The 16461-nt window shown below is 53.1% G+C and overlaps 1 protein-coding gene and 1 long non-coding RNA gene across 4 annotated transcripts in view; one reads left to right on the top strand and one right to left on the bottom strand.

Moving 5' to 3' along the window:
* Positions 1–5872, bottom strand: part of GGTA1 (glycoprotein alpha-galactosyltransferase 1 (inactive)) — a 66253-nt gene extending 60381 nt beyond the window's left edge. For all 3 annotated transcript variants that reach the window (XM_062207633.1, XM_062207634.1, XM_062207635.1), the window contains exon 1: positions 5787–5872. The gene's annotated coding sequence lies outside the window, so the exon portion shown is untranslated. The remainder of the gene's footprint in view (positions 1–5786) is intronic.
* Positions 5873–6160: 288 nt separating this feature from the next.
* Positions 6161–13797, top strand: LOC133771167 (uncharacterized). Its single transcript, XR_009867546.1, has 3 exons — positions 6161–6247; positions 6687–6738; positions 12521–13797. It is a non-coding gene; the product is annotated as an uncharacterized LOC133771167 (long non-coding RNA).
* The last annotated feature ends 2664 nt before the right edge of the window (positions 13798–16461 follow it).

The following is a 16461-nucleotide window of genomic DNA, read 5'->3' as shown; positions in this document are numbered from 1 at the left end:
ACAGATGCGGGGCAAGTTCTTCTTGGGGACTTGAGGCCTCCGTGTGTCCCAGAGGCAAGAGAGAGGTGGCCAGTTACTCCTCAGTGCAGATACTGCCCAGTTCAACAGCAGCAGAAGGCGGCCGGCCCCTGGCCCCAGACTGGCTCCCTCTCCTGCGCTTCTCCGTGCCCTCTCACTACAGCCTTCTGGATTCTAGAATCCAATCCGGACTCTGGTACAGAATCCAGAAGCGGGCTGGCTGTCATCACACCTCCCTCTGCCTGAAACACGCTTCGCTCTCGAACGCTTACAGGGCTCTCGTTGACCAAGGTCATGTCCTCAGGGAAGCCTGCCCTGGCACCTCCCCAGACAGGATCAGGCCCCTGTTGCAACGTCCCTGCACTTCTCCTTTGTGGCTGTCACTGTGCAATTAGCTGTTGAATGAGATAAATTCCAGCCTCCACCCAGGAAGGGGTGCATTTATCTAACTTACCATGGCATCTCAGGTATGTATCTAGCCCAGCACTGAGCTCAGTAAATCCTGGCTGAATTAAAATGATTTATGGCAGGTCACTGAATATCAGATGAGTGAGTGCCTGGTTGACAGCAGTAGTCTCAAACAGGTGCATCTCTTGGAACCTTAGTTCCTGGTGCCCAAATTGGCGGTGGGTCCAAAAATCTGGGATTCTTTCGAGGATAACAGTGGCTTCTCCCTTGTGAGTTTCTGGGTTGAGCATCCATTTCCTGTGGGTTTGGACGTCTTTCCCTGCTTCTTGTCCAACAGCAGATATTACGCAGAGAAAAGTTTGTTAGACTCATGCCTTGAGTCATTTGGGTACCAGGGGAACAGAGGCTCTGACAGCTTCCCCAGCTGGCAGCACCAGCAGCAGGTGGGACGTGCCCGTCTACTTTCCGCCCAGAGAGCTCTTTCCAGTGCCCCTTCCCTAAGGCGAGACACGGCCAGGGCATTTAAAGCAGGCCTTCTGAGGACAAGAACACACCAGACCTGGCCTCTCTCTCCTGCAGCCTCTCCCGACTGCTGCCTTTCACTCTCTGGCCGATTTTGGTCTTAGCAGTGCCGACAGGAGCCCTCTCCTGCCCTCCAAACAGGCCACCGCCAGCACCCCCTCCCCTCCACCCTCTGAGCCGCCTGTGCCCAGCGGGGGCTCAGAGTCAGGACCCGGCTTCCATGTCTCTGCTCTGCCACTTAATTCTTGAGAGGCTTTGGCCAAGCCCCCAGATGGGGGAAACAACCCCTACTCTGCCATCCTCCTGGGGTTTCGGGGAGGTTTGAATGAGACGAATGCACGATCTCACGTCTCGGGATGCTGACCAGGACAGAGAACTTCTGATCCTTCCAGAAATTACTTTCCTGCTCTCCCTGGGGTCTTGCTGTCCACCTGCAGTCAGCTGATCTCTTCCTTCCCTCTGCCACTCTCTCACCATCCCACCCTCTTGAGCACCCCACCCCCACCCCCCGCCAAACTCTGTCCTTCCACTCCCTACACCCGCTCGCTCCGGATTCTTCTCTCAGGTCACTCTCTCTGCCTCTGGGCAGCCCTGGCCGCCAAGGAGCAGCTCCACGCTTCTGCCTGCCATTCACATCTGCCGGCCACACGTGGCTTCAGACAGGTAGGACAGCAGGCACATGGCCGGCACCGCGGTTCTGTAAATGCTCGCATGGGGCTTCCCCAGGAAGCCATGTGAGCACCAGACACTGCTCTCCACCCCCTGCCATGCCTGCCTCTGCTTTGGGAGAGTCTGTGCGGCAATAAAAATCCGCATGATGCCTGCCGAAGCCGGATTCCGACTGTACGTGGCAGTCTGCGGCCTCCACGCTGAGCGCAGATCCGCTCTTGGGCTGCAGATGGAGATAGTATATTTTTCACTTCCGCTTTTTAGAACGTAAAGGACTTTTAGAAATCCTGCTGGGCTAAATATACCACATGGTGAGCCCTCTGCCTTTAGCCCTTGGACCAAATCCACGCCACTCTTTGGCTTCCCAAACTAGTCCAGCTGGCCTCTCTGTCTCAGGAGTGGAGAAGAAGTTGCCATCAACACAGCTTCCGGCTCAGGCAGGGAGGCGAGGCGCCCCGCTGGGGACTGAGGGCCACTAAGCCTGCAGAGGCCACACCCGGCCACCACGATGCGTCCAGTGACACACAGCGCAGTCACGTGAACAGCGCACACTCCTGCTCCAGCAGCTCACCACTGAGAGCAGATAATGACATGTGGCCAAATATAACCAGGGAGTGGACCGCAGGATGCCCAGGGGGCCGGGGGCAGGGAGAGAGTGCCTAACGCACGCTGGGGGAGGGGCCAGGCTGAACAGGAACTGGCTGCATAAAGAGGGTGATGATTAGAGTTGAGTTTTGGAGGGAAAGTTGGTGGATTTGGGGAGAACGCAGGGAGGGCATCGCAAGTAGACGGCAGAGCGTGGGGGCAATATCCAAGGAGAGTTCTGAAATCGCGCTACTTTGGGGTCAAAAGCTACGATATGAGAGTTGTGTGTTCTTCAGCTTGGCTGCAGCGGAAGCTAACTGATAGGCACAGCCCAGCTGAGCAGGCTGGGGAGAATCCCGCACGCAATGCCACAGAGCTGTGAGCCACGGGAGATCAAGAGAATGCTGCCATTCAGTCTCCGAGGTGGAGGCTCCCACCCTCTCTCAGTCATCCGCTCCTCCTCGCCACTTGTCCCACCCCACCACCGCTTTCCTCTCCTGAACTGAATCCTCCCCCCCCCCCAGAACCTACACCTCACTAAGCTTTTCATCCTAAAGCCCCTCCCTTCACCTGTCTCCCTGTATCTCACTATACTCAGTCTCCCTCCCCACCTCAAGTAAACTTCTTAGCGAGTTGACGTGTCTTCCCATCTCGCCTATCAGCAATCTTGCTTGCTGGTCCTGCACTCCACCAAAACTGCTCTCAGTACATTGCGGTTACCTCCCAATTGTCCAGGGCCACCTCCACAGCATAGACCTAAATTCCTCATCTCTCCCCACCCCAAACACTCCCGCTTCCACATCTCCACAGCTACTGGCACCATCATTCATCCAACGATGCACGACAGAAAGCCATCACAAGACAATTTTGGACTGGTTGAGTTTGCACTGCCTTTGCGACATTCAAGACAAAATGCCCTAGGGGTGGATTGAGAGCCCAACATCTGTGACGAAGTGATTCCTAGTAGTGTTGAAAGCTGTGCGCATGCATGAACTTGCCCAGCTTAGAGACTCCAACTAACAGGTCTTTAAATCACAGGTGATACACTGGGAACCCTCGAGTCCAGAGACCCCTCAGGTCACTATTGCAGTCACTATTTATTTAGGTCCTTCCTTCCCAAGTCATGGCCCATACCACCAATTTAAATCATATTCTGCACTCCTCCCTCCCCCCCCCCATTCATGTTGTCTGCCCCAAAATTCAATCATAAAAAATAGAAGGCAAAAATCACAATAAGATATCACCACTCAGTCACTAAAATGGCTAACACCAAATATCATCAAAGATATGTAGTAACCCCATGCATTGTGTGGGAGGGTTCAGTGGTCCACTCTATGACCCAGGACTTCACTCCTAGGTGAAAGCCAACGTTCACAAAAGACTTGGACAAGAATGTTCACAGAACAGTCCCAAAGCGGAAATAATCCAAAAGTTCATCAACAAGAGACGAGATAAACAGACTGTGGTATATCCATTCAGTGGAATACAACTCAGCAATAACAAATCACTCCTACGTGCAAGAAAACCACTCTCAAAGGTATTATGCGAGTGAATTAACCTAAATATGAAAGAGCTCACATTTGAAGTCTAAGAACAGACAAAATTAATCAATGGAGATAAAAACCACCATTGGCTAAAAGGTGACTGGGAACCTCCTAGGGCGGTTCAAAGCAGGGGTCAGAAAACATTCATTTCAAGCACAAGACTGCACTATGAACGCACTGTCGGGAGGCTCAGCCACCGGGCTAATGCCGGCTCTCTTCCTGTTCAGCCGCCCCCCTCCCCTTACCCCCATCTCAATGCCATCTGCCGTTAGCCACTTTCTAGCCAGGCCTGGAAAGAACACCGGGCTTAGCGCCAGACAGAACTGCATTCAAATCCCAGCTGCGCTAACAGCTGAGTGCTACTAAGGCCCATGAGCGAGTTACCGCGCTTCTCGGAACCTTCATTTCCTCAACTGTAAAATGGGTCCATACTCCTGCCCACTCTGCTGGGCTGGAGAACCTGCAAAACTAACTCGTGTGGAGGCCTGGAAGCGCCGGAGGACGAGGCTCATGGGCTTCTCCCAGAAGGGCAAGAAGGCGCGGCGGCTCCCCACGCCCACTCTCCCCCCACCCCCCGGACCCTGGAGTTCGAGGGGCAGGTGATCTGTAGTGGAAGGACCTTGTCCAAACTCGCTTTCATACCTCTTGGCCTCAGCTCCTCCACGGAAAGGGACCAGATCGGACCGGCTCAGAGGGATAACTAAGACGTCCTCTGGGCTCTCCCAGTACTCTTAAGGGATAAAAACAGAACTGAACAGCTTCTGGGGGAAATACGGGAGGGAGGGGCCGCAACCGGCCCTCCAGGCTCCCCTCCCCCTCTGGCTCCCAGGCCGCAGTCCGGACCAGATCATCCCCCAGGGACTCTCTGAGCCTGACTCATTCAGTCACTGAGCACCTGTTCCTTGTACCAGAGATGACTTGGAGCCGCATCCTGCCTCCCCATCTGGTAGGAGACGCAAGGTACACCCAGGAATAACTCGGAACGAGGTGGCGCATGCTCAGTGTGTAGCCAAAGAGGCGCACCAAGCAGAATAACCACATCCTGTGCCTCCTCGCCCCCCCCGGGGGGCCCCTCACCAACCCCAAAGCACCTTGCTTTTCCTTAAGAGCCTGGGAGGGAGGTCTCCAGCAGGATGCTCATTTCCCGGGAAACCAGAGGTTCTCCTGGGAGAGCGTCTCCCCCAGCCACAGAGAGGCAAGGCCAGGGCTCCACCCGCACCTCCTGCCTCCCGAGATTCCAGGTAGACGAAGGGGGCGGCGCGGCCTGCTCCGGGGCCAGGAGGCGGCACCACAGCCGCCGCCGCCGCGGTCGCCCATTCCTGCCACCCTCCGCGCCTCCCTCCTCCCGCAGCGGGAAGGTTGGGGACCCGGCTCCCGCTTCACCGTCCCTCGGACGCGCTTCCAGCGCCTGTGCAATCCTGCTCTTTCCCTGCCATTTTCAAACGCGCGCGCGGCGTCCCTTTGGAGCGGGCGCCAGCGCCTGGAGAGCGCGAGCGAGTGCAGGAGACACTTGGCGTCGCCGTCGCCGGCTCTGCAACTTTCCCCAGGCTCGGCTGGAAGCTCAGTTCCCGGCTCCCCGAGCGACTGGGGCGCCTCTGGTTCACGCGCCCCGCACCTTCCCCTACCCCCAGCTCCCTCGTCCCGGAGGAAGCCCCATCCTATCTTGTCCCGGCAACAGCCATTCGTCTGTCCTGCCCCGCAGCCAAGGAGAGACTCCCTCCTCCCCGCCCGGACTCCGTGGGGGACCTGGGCCCGTGGCCCCGCGCGCCCCAGTCTGGAAACCCGGGCAGGAGGCAGCTAAGGGCACCGGCTGGGGGCCGAGAGAGCAGGTCAGGTCTGCACACAGGGGAAGCGACCAGAACAAAAGCAGGCACAGGAGGAGCGGAGAGCCAGGGCAGGGCCGGAGCCACAGGCAGTGGGGCTCGCCCCACTCCCCCCTTCACCCCTGACCCACGCGCCCAGCCCGGCCGCCCAAGGGCCCGCCTGCCCACGCCCCGCTCGCGGCTTCGAGGGGCTCGGGCGGCGCCCCGCGGGACCCACCTGATCCGCAGAACCCAGGCGCCAGGGCCGGCGCGGGGCGCGCTGCGCTCAGGGCTGGACCGCGCCTCGGCTCCGGCCCCGGCGGCGCCCTCCGGTGCCTGAACGGTCGCCTGGCTGCCTCCTCCCGAGCCCCGGCCGGGCGTGCCGGGGCGGGGTGTGCCCGCCCGCGCTCCCTCCTGGGCGTCTCCTCCCGGGTCGCCGGCAGCGCGCAGCGGGCAGGGACGCGAGGGAGCCGGCGAGCACTGGGCAGCGGGCGGCGCGCTCCCCGCTCTGCCCAGCCCGCGGCTGTTGGTGGCGAGCCGGTCCCCGCCCCGGACACGGACAGCTGGGAGGCCGGGCGCGCGGGTGCGTGAGTGCGAGCGCCTGTGTGTGTCTGGCTGGTGGGGAGGGGGGTGTTTTTTTTCATTTTCACTCAAGCAGAAAAAAGCCTGAAACCAGCAAAAAAAAAGAAAAAGTCCCCGGTGAGGATCGCTGGGCCCCTGCCTCCTAGGGCCTGCACGTGGTGGCGATGGTGGTGCTGCGGGCACCGGAGGGCGGGGTGGGGTCTGCCTCCCTCTCCTGCAGGGAGGGTCCCAGCGCCCTGGCGCGCAGCCAGATCCTGGGGAAGCGGCAGCCTGGGGGAGGGCTGGTCTACCATTTGTTTCCCAGACGAGGAAGAAGGCTGATAAAGTCCGCGGCTGGCCGGCGGGCCCCACGAGGCAGCCTCAGCCCAGCCAGCCCTGAGTTCCGGAAGTGAGGGGCCGGCGTCCTCGGACCCCTGGCGCCCTGGCGGGTTCCGAGACTCGCTGAGCTCTGAGTCCCGAATTTTCTCAAGCCGGAATCCGCACGCCCCCGCGGGCCCTTTACTGGAACTGTTTGGAAGGAAACAACGAAAAACAAATAAACAACGCTCTATTTCAGAGTTGGCGCCTCTGGGCCCCGTGCGGCGGTGATGCGCTTCCGCGGAGCTCAGGTGGGCACTCGCCTGCCCTGGTCAGTATGTCCCAAGCTGGTGGGTCATGGTTTTAGCCTTCGCACTCGGGGGAGGAAAAATCTCAAAACTTGCTCTTGCCAGGATACTTCCCGTTGACTGTCCTTTTCAGAGAGCAAGACGTTAGCTCCATAAACTAATGGAATACACTGGAAGGGTAAGGACATGGTGAGGCTGTCCCAGAGCCGGGGCATGGCGTGTCACTGTGACTGTCGCTCTAACGGGAGGGGCCCCGAGGCCTGACTTCATACCTGAAGCAAGCACAGAGCCTACACACAGGGCAGGTGACATGGGGGCCCCCGGGAGAGTGGAATTTCCCACTGGATCCCTGGGAGTAAATGGTGGGAGAACCGAATCAGCCTCCCACGCAGCAGCTCTGAATGCGGGGCTCACAGCAGCCAGCACAATGGGCTCTTTGCTGGAGGATAAACCGTGCCATTATCGCCTTTCGGGAGCACGCTTGCAATAGGTCATTTGCAGTGAGCCCCACAGTCAATAGGCAAGGAGTGCAGTGATAGTGCATTATTTCCCACTTCCGTCATTGCACTGGGGAAGGCATTGTTTAAATCGCGCGGCCCATCAAGCTCTGTGTTCTGTGCTTTGAGAAGAGACTGGTGGGGCTGGCATTGTGGCCCAGCCAGGTACGCCGCCACTTGCCTCTCCAGCATCCCATATCACAGTGCCCACTTCTCATGCAGCTCCCTGCTGCTGCGCCTGGGGAAGCAGCAGAGGATGGCCCAGGTGCTTGGGCCCCTGCCACTCATGCGAGAGACCTGGATGGAGCTCCTGGCTCCTGGCTTCAGCCTGGCCCCGCTCTGGCTGTTGCCGTCATTTGAGACTGAATCGGTGGATGGATGGAAGATCTCATCATCCTTCTCTCTCGTTCTCTGTTGTGCTGCCTTCCAAATCAATACATAAATCTTTAAAACAATAGTGATCGTGCAGATGGTGGTGGCTCAGCTGATGGCCAGTCGTGGTCAAAACCAAAAGGTGGTGACATAGGAAACATAAAACACACAGAAGCGCCACTCTACCTCCCATAAACACAATGCCAGGTTTAATCAGCAAGTTTAATGTTGCTAAGTCGAAGATTTTTTTTAATTGCTTCTGTTGTACTAGAATTTACCTTAAAGATTTAATTTGGTTTTGTGGTTGGTTGGAAGAGCCATGAGCATAAGAAATTCATCCTTACTTTTAGGTTTATATCTGTTTCAGTCAAAATAAGATTAAAAAAAAAAGAAAGAAAGAAAGAAAAGAAAAAGAAAACCTGCCGGCATTGCAGGCAGAGCTTAACCTGTTAGGCCTGGATGGGGACCCCTTCCATGCTGTTTTGATTACTATATCTTTGTAACATATTTTGAGATACAGTATGTGATATCTACAACTTTGATCTTTTGGAAGAAGATTGCTTTGTCTATTGGGGGTCTTTTGTGCTTCCAAATGAATTTTAGAGTTTTTTCTATATCTGTGAAGAGTGACATGGATTTTGATGGAGATAGCAATGAGTTTGTAGATTGCTTGGGGAAGTATGGACATTTTAAAAATATTAATTAGAGCCAGTGCTGTGGTGTAGTAGGTTAAGCATCCACCTATGGTGCTGGCATCCCATATGGACACCGGTTCAAGTCCCAGCTGCTCCACTTCTGATCCAGCTCTCTGATTCCTAGCTTCAGGTTTGGTTCAACCCTTGTCATTGCTGGCATTTGGCGAGCAAATCACCAAACTGAAGAATTCTCTCTCTCTCTCTCTCTCTCTTCCTCTCTCTCTCTCTCTCTCTCTCTGTAACTATGCCTCTCAAGTAAATAAAAAAAATATTAATTCTTCTAACCTACAAACACGGGATTGGGCTATCTTTCCATGTGTTTGTATCAGCTTCAATTTCCTTCATCAATGTTTTATTGCTTTCAGTATATAGGTTTTTCACTTCCTTGATTAAATTTACTGCTCAGAATTATTTTGTTTTCGATGTTACTATAAATGGAATTATTTTCTTGGTTTCTTTTTCAGACTGCTTGATGTTAGTGTAGGATGCCAGATAGAAATGCCACTAAGCAATAATGGGGAAAAAATGCTACTGATTTTGTAACCTGGAACTTCACTGTGGATTTGTTTCTTAGTTCTAACGGGTTTTTCATGGAGTCTTTAGGATTCCTGTGTAGAAGATCATGATGATAAGTGTTGATGAGGATGTGGAGAAAAGAAAACCCTTCATACTGTTGGTGGGAATGTAAATTAGCACAATCAATTTGGAAAACAGTATGGAGGGCCGGCACCACGACTCACTAGGCTAATCCTCCGCCTGCGACGCCTGCACCCCGGATTCTAGTCCGGTCGGGGCGCCGGATTCTGTCCCAGTTGTCCCTCTTCCAGGCCAGCTCTCTGCTGTGGCCCGGGAGTGCAATGGAGGATGGCCCAAGTTCTTGGGCCCTGCACCCCATGGGAGACCAGGAGAAGCACCTGGCTCCTGCCTTCGGATCAGCGTGGTGCGCGGGCCGCAGCGGCCATTTGGGGGGTGAACCAATGGAAAAGGAAGACCTTTCTCTTTGTCTCTCTCATTGTCTAACTCTGCCTGTCAAAAAAGAAAAGAAAAGAAAAGAAAACAGTATGGAGGTTCTTCAAAAAACTAAGATAGAATTAACCATCTGACCCAACATTCCAATCGCACTCCTGGGTTTATATCCAAAGGAATTGAAATCAGGGCGCATCAGTGATGTACACAGTCCCATGTTCATTGCAGCATTGCTCGTAAGAGCCAAGATGTTAAAACAACCTAAGCGTTCAACAGGTGAATGGATTTTAAGTGTGAGTCACACACACATCTGTATCTACACGGTAGATAGGTAGGTAGATGGATAGACGGATTGTCCATAGTGGATAGCTACCTGTTCAAATACTGTTCAGCTTTAATGGACAACAAAACAACAGCAGGAAATTTTGTCACTCGCAGCAAAATGGATGGATGAAGCTAGAAGACGTTTATGTTAAGTGAGATGAGTTGGACACAGAGAAACAAATACCACCTGACGCTACTTAGGTAGAATCTAAGAATGTTGAACTCACAGAAGCGGAGGGTAGAACGGTGATTCCCAGAGGTGGGAAGGGGTGGGACTGGGGAGGGGAGATGTTGCCTAGTGACTTGTAAAGCCACAATTAAGAAGGAGGGGTTCGGCCCCATTCTGTGACTGTCAGAACGACTAAAAGATTTTCCATGTTCTGATCCCAAAGAGATAATGTTTGATGGATGTGTTACCTTTCCTTGATCATTGCATAAAGGATGCCTCTACTGAATATCTACCAAATTAAAAACTAATAATAAGATTAAAAAAATCACTTAAGTTGCCGCTTGTGGCTCTCAGGGTTTTTGTTTTTGCCTTTTTTTTTACTTTTGTAAAAGGAGCCATATTGTTCTCTTTTTTTTTTTTTTTTTTCTTTTTAAGATTTATTTATTTATTTGATGGCCGGCGCCGTGGCTCAACAGGCTAATCCTCCGCCTTGCGGCGCCGGCACACCGGGTTCTAGTCCCGGTCGGGGCACCGATCCTGTCCCGGTTGCCCCTCTTCCAGGCCAGCTCTCTGCTGTGGCCAGGGAGTGCAGTGGAGGATGGCCCAAGTGTTTGGGCTCTGCACCCCATGGGAGACCAGGAGAAGCACCTGGCTCCTGCCATCGGAACAGCGCGGTGCGCCGGCCGCAGCGCACTACCGCGGCGGCCATTGGAGGGTGAACCAACGGCAAAAGGAAGACCTTTCTCTCTGTCTCTCTCTCACTGTCCACTCTGCCTGTCAAAAATAAAAAAAAAAAATAAAAAAAAAAAAAAAATAAAAAAAAAAAATAAAAAAAAAAAAATAAAATTAAAAAAAAAAAAAAATAAAATTAAAAAAAAAAAAAAAGATTTATTTATTTATTTGAAAGCCAGAGTTACAGAGATGCAGAGGCAGCAGAGAGAGAATATCTTCCATCTGCCGGTTCACTCCCCAAATGGCTACAATGGCTGGAACTATGCTGATCCGAAGCCAGGAGCCAGGAGCTTCTTCTGGGTCTCCCACGCGGGTACAGGGGCTCAAGGACTTGGGCCATCTTATACTGCTTTCCCAGGCCATAGCAGAGAGCCGGATCGGAAGTGGAGCAGCCGGGACTGGAGCCAGCGCTCCTATGGGATGCCGGCACTGCAGGCACCGGCTTTACCCATTGCACCACAGCGCTGACCCTGCCATATGGTTCTTAAAGTGGAACTTGCAATTTTACTGGCTAGATGAGCTGGAAAACACCTTGACGATTTTGCACCTTGGTTTCGGGGTCAGTCGGCCTTAGATGAGTCATTCTTCCCCCGTGAGCCTTGGTTCCCTCACATGCAAAGTGTGTGGAAGATGTCTAGTTCACGGGAAAGGTGAAATCAAGAGGGTGGGGGAAGGGTGGGAAAGCCTTGGGAGTCTCAGAGATGCAGAGGTGAGAGGCTCTCGGAGGCAGGTGAGTCAGGGACAGGCTTCCATGGTAGCTCAGCACCGTGCAGACAGGGCCTACGGACTGAACTGGCCAACCCTCAGCTCACCCTGCGGAGTGGAGCTAACATGGCCGCGTGCACCTGGGAAGTCCAGGCACACACTCCCTAGGAGTGGCCAAGTGCCCTGGGGCCAGAAGAGCCTCTCTACTTCCTGCATTCTTCAACCTTTCACTGAGCCCCTGCATCTGCCGCCTCTGAGGACACCAAGGCAAACAAGCCAATGGCACCGTCCGCGAGGAGCTTGCAGCTTGGCGGGAGGCGGACGGACGGCAAACCGGGGACCACCAAGGACCACCGAGGACCACCCGATTCACTGTTCCAGGGCACTCGGGGAAGTCCCGGGCACAGGGCGTGCGGTGACACCTGAGCAAGTGAAGAGCTGGGGGAATGGTCCAAGCAGAGCCGCGTACAGAAGTCTTGAGGTGGGAGGAGAAAGACTTGAGTGTCTTGGCAAGTGCAACACGACCAAGATGGCAGCTCTCCTCCGGGCAACGACTAAAAATCCAAAATAAATCCCCGCGGAGTTTTTGTGGCACTTGATGAGCTGCCCCTAAGTTCTTCCATATGAATATTTGGAAGAGCAAAGAGCCAAATGTAACCAAAACAGTTTGGACAAGGGAGGAAGGCAGGGTTAGGCACTGGCTCAGCCAGAGGGTGAGAGGCCACCATGAGGGGGCAACATGAAAACAGTGCTGTAGCCCCTCCTTGTATGCACCCAGACCCCCAGCAGGTGCCGGCCACCAAGGAAGGCACCTGACCCTCCGTAGCTGGCCCCTGGCTTACGATGGTTCAAAACCTGATGTTTCAGCGCCACGGTGGGACACAGACAAGTCCAGAGAAACATTCTGCTTTTCGCTCTCAGTGGAATATTCCATCTGTGGCACGAGGTGGTCAGCACTTTGTTATAAAGTAAGCTTCGTGTTTGATGATCCCGCCCAACCCTTGGCTAATGGAAGTGTTCTGAGCATAATTAAGGTAAACTAAGCTAACCTATAGCGTGTGGTAGGACAGGTGTACTAAACACATTTTTGACTTACAATATTTTCAGCTTCTGATGGGTTTACTGAGACTCGCTCTCTTCATAAGACAAGGAGCGTGTTTATAGTACTACGGCTTCTCCTATGATAAAGGTTAGTGAGTAAGTTAGGCACAGTAAGAGATTAACAGTAACTAATATTAAACAGAATCATGATGGCAATGTTAGAAGAAAAATTACCTAAAATTTAACGCCATTTAATTCTGGAACTTTCTTTTTAACGTTTTCAGACTAAGGCTGACGTAGGTGACTGAAACCTGGGGAAGTGAAACCACCGGTGAGGGGAGGCTACAGTATGGTGTCGATGCCACGATGGATCGCTAGAGCAGTGGCTCGGAGTAGGGAACCTAGAAAGACAGGCACACTGTGTGCCAGAGGTGTGGCCACAGGTCGGCGTGGGAAAGAACGGACTGCGCAACAAGCATGCTGGACCTGGAAGAAATGTCAACAGGTGTGCCAATGGAACCTGTGCAGGAATGTTCCTGGTGTCACTGCGCACGACAGCCACACGATGGAAACCACCCAAGTGTTTGCCAGCTGAGACCGCTCAGTCCGCCCAGCGGAGTTTTACTCAGCATCAAAAGGAAAGAAACGGGCCGGTGCTGTGGCATAGCGGCATCCATATGGGTGCTGGTTCTAGCTCCAGCTGCTCCACTTCCTATCTAGCTCCCACCCTGCTAGTGTGCCTGAGAAAACAGTGGCCCAAGTGCTTGGGTCCCTGCACCCACGTGAGAGACCCGAAAGAAGCTCCTGGCTCCCGGCTCCTCACTCTTGGCTTCAGCCTGGCCCAGCTCCAGCCATTGCAGCCATCAGGGGGAGTGAACCAGCAATTGGAAGACTCTGTGTATGTGTGTGTGTGTGTGTGTCTGCCTCTGCCTCTCTAACTCTGCCTTTCAAATAAATTAAATGAATCTTTTTTTAAAAAAAGGAAAGAAATACTAGTTCATACTGCAGCATAGGTGAAACTTGAAACCGTGCTAAACAAGAGAAGCCAGACACAAAAGCTTCCTTTATTCCATTTTTACAAAACATCCCAAATAGGCAAATTCATGGAGACCAAAAGCAGAGAAGTGGTTGCCAGGGACTTGGCGGGGCCGGGGGGAGGCAGAGAAGAGTAGGGAGGGATTGCCCTCAATGGGTACAAGGCTTACTTTTGAGGGGTGGATAGATAGTGGTGTTGGTTACACAATATCGTGAGTGTTCTAAATGCCACTGGATCGTGCCCCTTAAAAAAGGCTCAATCCAGGGGCCGGCGCTGTGGCATGGTGGGTAAAGCCGCCTCCTGCAGTGCCGATGCAGGCATCCTGTACAGGCGCCCATTCTTGTCCCAGTTGCTCCACTTTCAATTCAGCTCCCTGCTAATGGCCTGGGAAAATCAGTGGACAATGGCCAAGGATGAAGCTCCTGGCTCCTGGCTTCGGATCAGCTCAGCTCCAGCCATTGCGGCCATCTGGGGAGTGAACCAGTGGATGGAAGATCTCTCTGTTTCTCTCTCTCTCTCTGTAACTCTGACTTTCAAAATAAATAAATAAATCTTTTTTAAAAAAAAAAAACCTCAATCTTGTAAATATGCATTTTGTTATATTAATTTCACCAGTTTTAAAAAGCATTTTTTGGACAGTTGGCTATCCATACAAACAATAGAATAAAATGAGAATAGATCCACTAACACTGTATTAACATTAAAAGACATTAACATTAAAAGACATCTCCAAAAATTAATACACAACCACAGACAGCGAGAGAAAATATTTGCGAACTATGTTAGGTAACAAGGAAAGGGTTGCTCTCCAGACCATACACGGGATCCCTGCAAATAAGAAAGGAAAGAAACGTGTTCTCCCTGCACTGCCACACCTGCCTGTAGTCCTGGATAAACTGCCACCAGGTCAGGGTCCCCGCCTCCAGGCGGACACGCTTTGGTGTACAGCAACACATCCTGCCAGGCCATAGCAGCGTCTGCCCTGCTGCCCTGCACCGGCCACCAGGACCCAGTGTGTGCCCTGCACGTCGTGCGAGGAACAAAACAAACAAGGCAGCCGATGGATGATGGATGGGGCTTGCGGAGGAATGGGGAGCGTGTGAGGGGGCTGCAAAGGGTTCTGCCTTCGGATTCTGTTGGAAGTCCCTGGATGTGCCTGCCTCACGTGGACAGCCAGCTGCTCGCGGGCAGAGTCGTGTCCGGATTGGACGGCCAGCGCTTTTCTCTGTCTTGCATTTCCATGTCCCAGGGACACCTTGCAGGCCGTCCTCACCCTCTCGCATCCAGTCCTCCCCTCTCTGCTCCATGCCACCAACACTGAGGTGAGGTGCCACTGCCAGGCACGGCTTGGCAGGCACACATCCAGAAGCTTCTTGGCAGGGAAAATTGCCTCCTTGCAACCTTGGTGGGGAAATAAATCCATAGTCAGGGCGGGGGGGGGGGGGGGAGGGAGTCCATGCCCCCCAAGTGTGATGAACCCTTCTCATAGAAATGTCAGAGGAAGAGACAGCCAAACTCTAACTGAACCAGGAAAAACACCAGCCCTGGAGCTCCGGAGACGGCCAGTCCCAGCCCTGAATTTACGGAGGAGGAAATGAGATCCAGATGGGAGTAAGATGCTCCAGGTGCCGGACCTGGAATTCTCAGAGCTGGGATCCATTCTGCACAGCCTCGCTGGCTCCTCAGCCCCTGACAGGTGGGGGAAACTCCCCGGGGGGGGGGGGGCCGGGGAAAAGCAGAAGGTGAATGAGAGAGCCTTGGGGGAGCAGCGAGCACTTGGGAGGGTACCAGGGAGGGAGGACTCCACGTGCCCTGGCTCAGATAAGAGCAGGAAGGTCCCTGCAGGAGGCACTGGGTGAGCAGCGGGGCCCAGGACCAGAGGAGGCAAGATGAGGGCGGATGGCAGAGAGGCTGTAACCTTTTACCCTTAGGACAGAGCCTTCTGGGAAGGGAGGGTGACGTGATGGGGTCTGCGTGTGGAGGGGCTTCTCCCACGCCTGACAGCACAGTGGTCAGTGGAAAATGAAATCACCAGGGGAGGAATAAAAGAGAGAGGAGTGAGAGCAGAGAGAGAAGACGGTGGAGGAGGAGGAGGAAGAAGAAAGGAAGGAAATAGGGAGGGAGGGAGGGAGGAGAGAGAGAGGCAAAGAGAGAAAGGAGGGAAGGAGCAGGGAGCAGCAGGCTCTCTGGCCTGGGACTGGCATCCTGCAGGCGTGGTGGTAACAAGAGGGGAAGAACCGACCAGCTGGTCAGCTGTCTTTACTGCAAACACTGCCCGGATCATTCTTTCCAGGGGAGGGGCTAGCCTATCTTCTCGCTCAGTTATGAACTTGGACGTCCTTTGTTTTCTAATGATATTAAATTCCACCTCTGGCATTTGCATATATCTCATTTCAAAAGACAGAAACAGGGAGACAGCCAAGGATTTTTATGCTCTTGGGCTCATTTTTCAAAAACTGTCAGTTCTTCCAGGGCCAAAGAATTCTACCACTTGAAATAAAAATTTTACCTACGCAACCGAAATTCATAAAGTTATATTCCATCAGTTTTAAAAGTGGATTCCTCCCAACTTTAAAAAAAAAAAAAAGGTCACAGAAGCGATTCTCTGGAGTGGAGGAAGTTTTCACTGTGAATCCTGTTAGATTTTTGGATCATTGTTCTGGGAGAATATCTTATCTGATCTTCAAAAAATTCAGTACATAAGTAAAATTCTAAGACACAAGTTAAAAAAAAAAAAAAAAGCTTATGAGCCCAGGTCTTCTAAACAGTTTGAATGTTATCTTCCAGACATTACAAATAAAACTAGAAATAAAAAATAAAATTTGTATCTAGTAGAGCAAGGCTGGGACAACTTGAATTCAAGTTCTATCCTGCGAATTTCAAAAGTTGTGTGATCTTAGGAGGAATAAACAAAAATCACCCAAGGGTAGCATCATGGTGCTGTCTATGATGCCAGCATGCGATACGGGCACCAGTTCGAATGCCGGTTGCTCCACTTCTGATCCAGCTCCCTGCTAATGCACCTGAGAAAGCAGCAGATGATGGCCCAAGTACCTGGGCCCCTGCATCCACGTGGGAGACCCAGATGGAATTCCAAGCTCCTGGCTTCGGTCTGGCCCAGCCCTTACTGTTGTGACCACTTGGGAAGTGAAGCAGAGGATGGAAACTCTCTCTCTCCTCTCTCTCTCC

The sequence above is a fragment of the Lepus europaeus genome, chromosome 12 (assembly GCF_033115175.1).
Source record: "Lepus europaeus isolate LE1 chromosome 12, mLepTim1.pri, whole genome shotgun sequence".
Lineage (NCBI taxonomy): Eukaryota > Metazoa > Chordata > Mammalia > Lagomorpha > Leporidae > Lepus > Lepus europaeus.
This window is presented reverse-complemented; position numbering and strand designations above follow the sequence as displayed.